This window comes from Camelus bactrianus, chromosome 32 (genome assembly GCF_048773025.1).
Source record: "Camelus bactrianus isolate YW-2024 breed Bactrian camel chromosome 32, ASM4877302v1, whole genome shotgun sequence".
Classification (NCBI taxonomy): Eukaryota; Metazoa; Chordata; class Mammalia; order Artiodactyla; family Camelidae; genus Camelus; species Camelus bactrianus.
The window spans coordinates 8,942,896-8,948,588 of NC_133570.1; positions in this window are offsets into that span (position 1 = coordinate 8,942,896).

Consider the following 5,693-nt stretch of genomic DNA (forward strand, 5'->3'; position numbering starts at 1 on the left):
CCTAATGCAGAGAGATTCCAAACTTCCTTGGTTCTAGGCACCCTTGGTGTCTCAGTAATTTTTTTTTTTTTTTTTTGGCATCTCTTCCTACCTGCCTTCCAGCCCCAGCAAAAAAACAAAGAAACAAAACTAACAGTTTTGTTTACTTAGTAAGTAGTTAACTAATAAGTATTTATGTCCTAACAACTTAGTAGCCACTTGAAAATGCATATAACTTAAAAGAAAAAATAACATTTTCACTCCTTCTGAAATAATCATGGGTATGTACTCCAGGGACGTGTGGGTTTGTTGGGCTCTACACAGCAGCTCAAACCGTGGAATTAAATTAGACATGACCACCTTCATTTCTGGCTCCACAATAACTTTTGCATTTTAAAATTTTTACTTTTTAATGAGAACAACTACCATAAACTCAGCTTCACAAAGCTACTCGACATTCAAACCGTGAACTGCCTTGGGTTGGTAGTTTGCGAGGTGTCCGACAGATGTCGCTGTGTTCCTTTCAAAAATCCTCTTAAAATATACTGCAGTGCCCAGGGGCACCTCGGTACATAGTTTGGGAACTGCAGACCCCAGAGAGATGATCTTGGACACAGATGGTGTTTGGGAAACCATAGCTGTGAGCTTTATCGCCATTCTCTCCTACTGAGCAAGCAGATGTTTGCAAAGCCAAAGTTCAGGCATGTTGTAAAGCTTCTCCTTGGCCTTAGGAAGAAGCACGAGAGGGGTGCCCTGTCAGCCAATCTCAGGGCTCTCTTGGAATGTGATTAACCCCACCACCCCCACCTCAGGGCCCCCCTGTATTCATCCTCAGACTATTCTTCAAGCCCCGCTACCATTTAACCTTTATCAAACAGTCATTGGTACATGCAATTTCATGCAATTTCTCACTTACCATCTCGACAGCCTCATGAAGTAACTACTACTCAAGCCAGACTGCCTGGGTTTGAGCCTGGCTCTGCCACTTACCAGCTGTGTGACCCTGGGCAAGTTGCTTAACCTCTCTGTGCCTCAGTTTCCTCTTCTGTAAAATGGGGGTGAAAATACTGTCTGTCCTGTAAGTTGTTAGGATTAATGAGGCAATACACATAAAACACTGTGCCTCGCACATTGTAAGTGCTCCTACGACTGAATGATTATTGTTACCTGATCATTAACCTGGCTGCCCTACTCCCACTGGTCAGGCTAAATTCTCTTCTTTTGCAAAAATTCTCCATGTAAGAGTCCCTGCCACCCATTTTATGTGACTCCTAAGCCCTGATTCTGGCATTCAAGGCTATCAATACCTCAACTCCACTCTCTCACCAGTCACACTACTCGCCATCTCCAGGGCATCCCTGAAACTTTCTCTCACCTGTGACTTTTGCACCAGCTGTTTTCTCTGCCTGGAGACCGCCACCTCTTAACCTGTCCTCAAGATCCTCCAGGGTCTTCTGCCCACAGCGATGTGAACCTTCACTAGCCAGCCTTCCCTAACTCACTGGAGCAGGACAGCAGCGACAGAAAGCCCTGGGCTGAGGATGAGAGATGCGGCTTTCAGACCCCACGCTCAAAGGGTTTGATTTAGTAGGTCTGGAGTGAAGTCCACAGTGTGCAAGTGTCTTGCATCAAAGGGCAGAGAATTGAATGGTGTTCTCTGCAAATCAACCATACATGTGGTGGTATGTGTGTATCTGAGGAAGACGTGGAAGAACATACGCCAAGCTGTCAACATCGGTTATCTTTGGCAGAGAGGTGTGCACAAACAAAACCAAAAACAATAGTAGGGAAGAGAAAAAGAGATCAAGAAAAGAAGCTTCAAAGAAAGAAAGAAAGAAGAAAGGAAGGAAGAAAGAAAGAAAAAGAAAGAAAGAAAGGAAAGAAAGAAAGAGAAAGAAAGGAAGAAAGGAAGGAAGAAAGAAGGAAAGAAGTTGTAACTATGTGAGGTGATGGTTATTAATTAAACTTCATGTGGTAATATTTTGCAATATATACAGACATATATCAAATCATCATGTATACCTTAAACTAATACAATGTTATATGTCAACTATACAATAAAGTTGGGACAAATTAGATTGTGATGATGGTTGCACAACTGGTAATACACTAAAACCACTGAACTGTCATTTTAAATGGGTGAGTTTTGTGGTATATGAATTACAGCTCAATAAAGCACTTAATAAAAAAAAGAAAGAAAAGGTGCCTCAATAAAATACTGCATGTATAATGAAATGATGGGGTGTGTATATGTGTGTCGGTAGAAACCAGACAGCCACATCTTGTAGTTATTGCTAGGTGGTGGGATTTCAAGTGTTTTTTGGGTTTTTTTTCACTTTGTTTATCTTTTTCTGTATTATTTGAATAGTTTAATATGAATGTTTATGTTCCTAGATATAGAAAAACAAAGTTATTTTTATTTGAGTGGTACCTCCTCCCCACCTCTCAAAATGAGCCAGACTCCCCAGGATATGGTGAGGCCCACAGTTCTGTTCCCCATCTCGGGTGTTTGTCCCTGGACCCCTACCTGGCTATGGGCCACAGATGGCAAGAACCGTGGTATGTCTATTCCTGGGCACCCAGGGCTCATCAGTGCGGTACCTGTACTCACGGAGCTCCGGACATGGCGCATGCCCAGGAAATACTTTGCCAGATGGAGACCCTTCCACTCTTTCTGAACAGGATTCTCATGATTTCCCGTAGTTGTCAATCTAATTAGACTGTAAACTCCATGAGATCAGAGAGAACCTTGACCTTCCTTTTACTCCCCTTGCCCCTGCCTAGCTCTGATCTAGGTGCGTAGTGACATTGAAGGTTAGAAAAAAGCCTCAATGCAGGAAAAACACCTGCAGGAGGAAGGGACCAGACCAAGACTGAGAGGGCCTCCATCTGTTTTAGTGTCATCCTCTTCATTGACAGCAGAGGCCACTCTAATTCCATGCAGCTAAAGCTTCCAAACCCGCGTTACCTTTAAAACACCCAATCACCAGGGCAAAAAAGAAAAACATAAATCCAAGGCCCCACCCCCACTGTTTCAGACTCAGACTTGCCAGCAGGAATGCCAGAGAATCTCTCCTTTGAACAAACACCTCAGACAAATTTTTTCTGGATCAAGCAAGTTGCAGAAACTGCCTCACACAGCCCTCTAGCTATTAAGAAGACAATCTGGTTCCAACAAGCAAAAGCCCAGAGAGACTTAACTATAATACAAGGAATCAAATTGAGCAAACCAAATTCTTCAGCCAGGATGTCACACTGCTGCCCGAGGGCTAGATTATGGCACTGCCCAGAGAGCAAACTATTACAAGCTTTGCTGTGTACTAGTTGTGCGACTCTGAGCAAGTCCCGTGATCACATTAAACCTGTTTCCTCATCTGTAAAGCAGGTATAATATGTGCCTAACAGGGTTGTTGTGAGAATTCAATACAGCAAGTAGGCATTTGGTTAAATGTCAGCTTTCATCCTAGTAAAAATAGCTAGTTTTTGATCACCTACTACCTTGCCAAGCCCTGCATAAGTGCTTTACATTTATTTTCTCCTTTAACCCTGGCAGCATGGCATGAAGTGGGTTCTGTCATCCTCCCATTTCACAGATGAGGAAACTGAGGCACAGAGAGGTTAAGCACCTTGCCCATCGTCTCCCAGCTAGGAAGTGGCAGATCTGGAGTTTGAACCCGGGGAACCTGGCTCCAAGCCCCAGGATGAACTAGCCCCATGGGAACAAAACTACAGAGTCTTTCAGGAATCATGAAAATTGCCCCTTGGCTTCTTTGGGGAAAAGTAGACCACCCAGCTGAGCCAGCCCAAGAATTAGCTGAGGGGCCAAATGCAGGTGCAGGCTGTCAGCCGGCATTCTTAGTCCTGTGAATTTTCTCTGATTGGCACCTGAATTCCTGGGACCGGGAAGTGCTGGGTCTTGCTAAAGCGGGTTCTCGTTGACGGACCGCCACTCACTCACAGACAAGTGTCAATGCGTTGCAGCCTCAACACAGGACAGGGGCAATTCCAGAAAGCCATGGTTTCTGGACTCTGCCCACTGAAAACAAGGGCTTTGTGAGCATATAAAGAGACAAGAGGGAAATCAAGCTGAACCGCTGTCCTCGGGACCTGGCATTGGAGTCACGTCCACTCACGTGCTTGGCTTGGCTCCCAAGTTACTGGTAAACCCAAACAAACTGTGTGGTCATGTTTCTGGGTGGAGAGATGCCAAAGAGCCTGGGAACATTGGTCGTTTCTGGGGAGGGGAACCCAGAGACTGGAGGAGAGGTGGGACAAAGGCTTCTCTTTTGTGCAGCTTTAGTTTTACTCCCTGAGTGAGCTGGTCAGGGTCCTGGCGGGATACCACTGGCACTCTCAAATGAGAAGATGCGGGCAGGCTTTCCTGAAGAGGCTGTTTACCAGAGTGGGAGCAGACATAGGTCAACCCAAGGGATGGGGTATCCGGGGTGGGGCTGGGGCCAGTAATAGCAGGGAGCTGTTGGCAGGCCTGCGCCTCTTTGGGTGAGGGCTGGGAATGGCCACCAGCGCCTTGGAAAGGGCTGCCCTGGGAGGACAGAGCCGGGTGACTCAAAGCCCAGGGGTGGGATGGTCATTAAATACCTCCGCCTCCACCTCGCTCTGGTCCTGCCCTCCAGTCTTCTGCTGGCCTCTCCGCTTGCCAAACCCAACCACCAGGCAGAGACAGGGAGACACTCCGTGGGGCACAGAGCAGGGTGGAGACAGGCAGAGAGGCACCTCTGCAGAGCAGACCGACCACTGCACAGTAGGCATGGTTACAGCGATACGGTGACATAATGAGAAATACGTATTTGGCCTTCATTCTTGGTTCCTGGCACAGAGCCCCCAAACCCTTGTAAAACTGAGTGATGGGGTGATAGGAGCATCTTTTGTTATACTATTTGATCTTTTTTCTTTCAGGTTTTTTTTTTTTAAGGTATAGTTGATTTCCAGTGTTATACTAGTTTTCAGGTGTACAGCAAAGTGATCCAGTTTTTTTTATATATATATATATACTTTTTCAGATTTTTTTCCCTTATAGGTTATCACAAGATATTGAATATAGTTCCCTGTGCTCTACAGTAGTTCCTAGTTGTTTATCTATTTTATATATACTAATATGTATCTGTTAATCCCAAACTCTTAATTTATCCCTCCCCCCACCACTTTCCCCTTTGGTAACCATAAGTTTGTTTTCTACATCTGTGAGTCTATTTCTGGCTTGTAAATAAGTTCATTTCTATCATTTATTTTTAGATTCCACATCTAAGTGTTATCATGATATTTGTCTTTCTCTGTTTGACTTCACTTAGTATGATAATCTCTAGGTCCATCCATGTTGCTGCAGATGGCATTATTTCATTCTTTATTTTTTAAAAATGTTTGGGGTTTTTTCTGGAGTGATTAAGTTTATTTATTTATTTATTTAAATGGAGGTACTGGGGATTGAACCGCAGTTCCTCCTGCATGCTAAGCACTGGGCTGTACTCTCCCCTCTCGTTGTTTTTTATAGCTGAGTAACTTTTGATTGACTGAATACCACATCTTTTTTATTTGTTCATACTATTTGATCTTAGTCCGCATTCCTGACATAGAGCTTCTAAGACCTTTGGAATCTCCAGAGTGATGAGTGTCTTTCTGTTATGTTAAGGAGATGATTGATTGACTAGGGGCTCCTGGGGAGTTATCTTCAGAACCAGAAAGACCAAGGCAAAGTT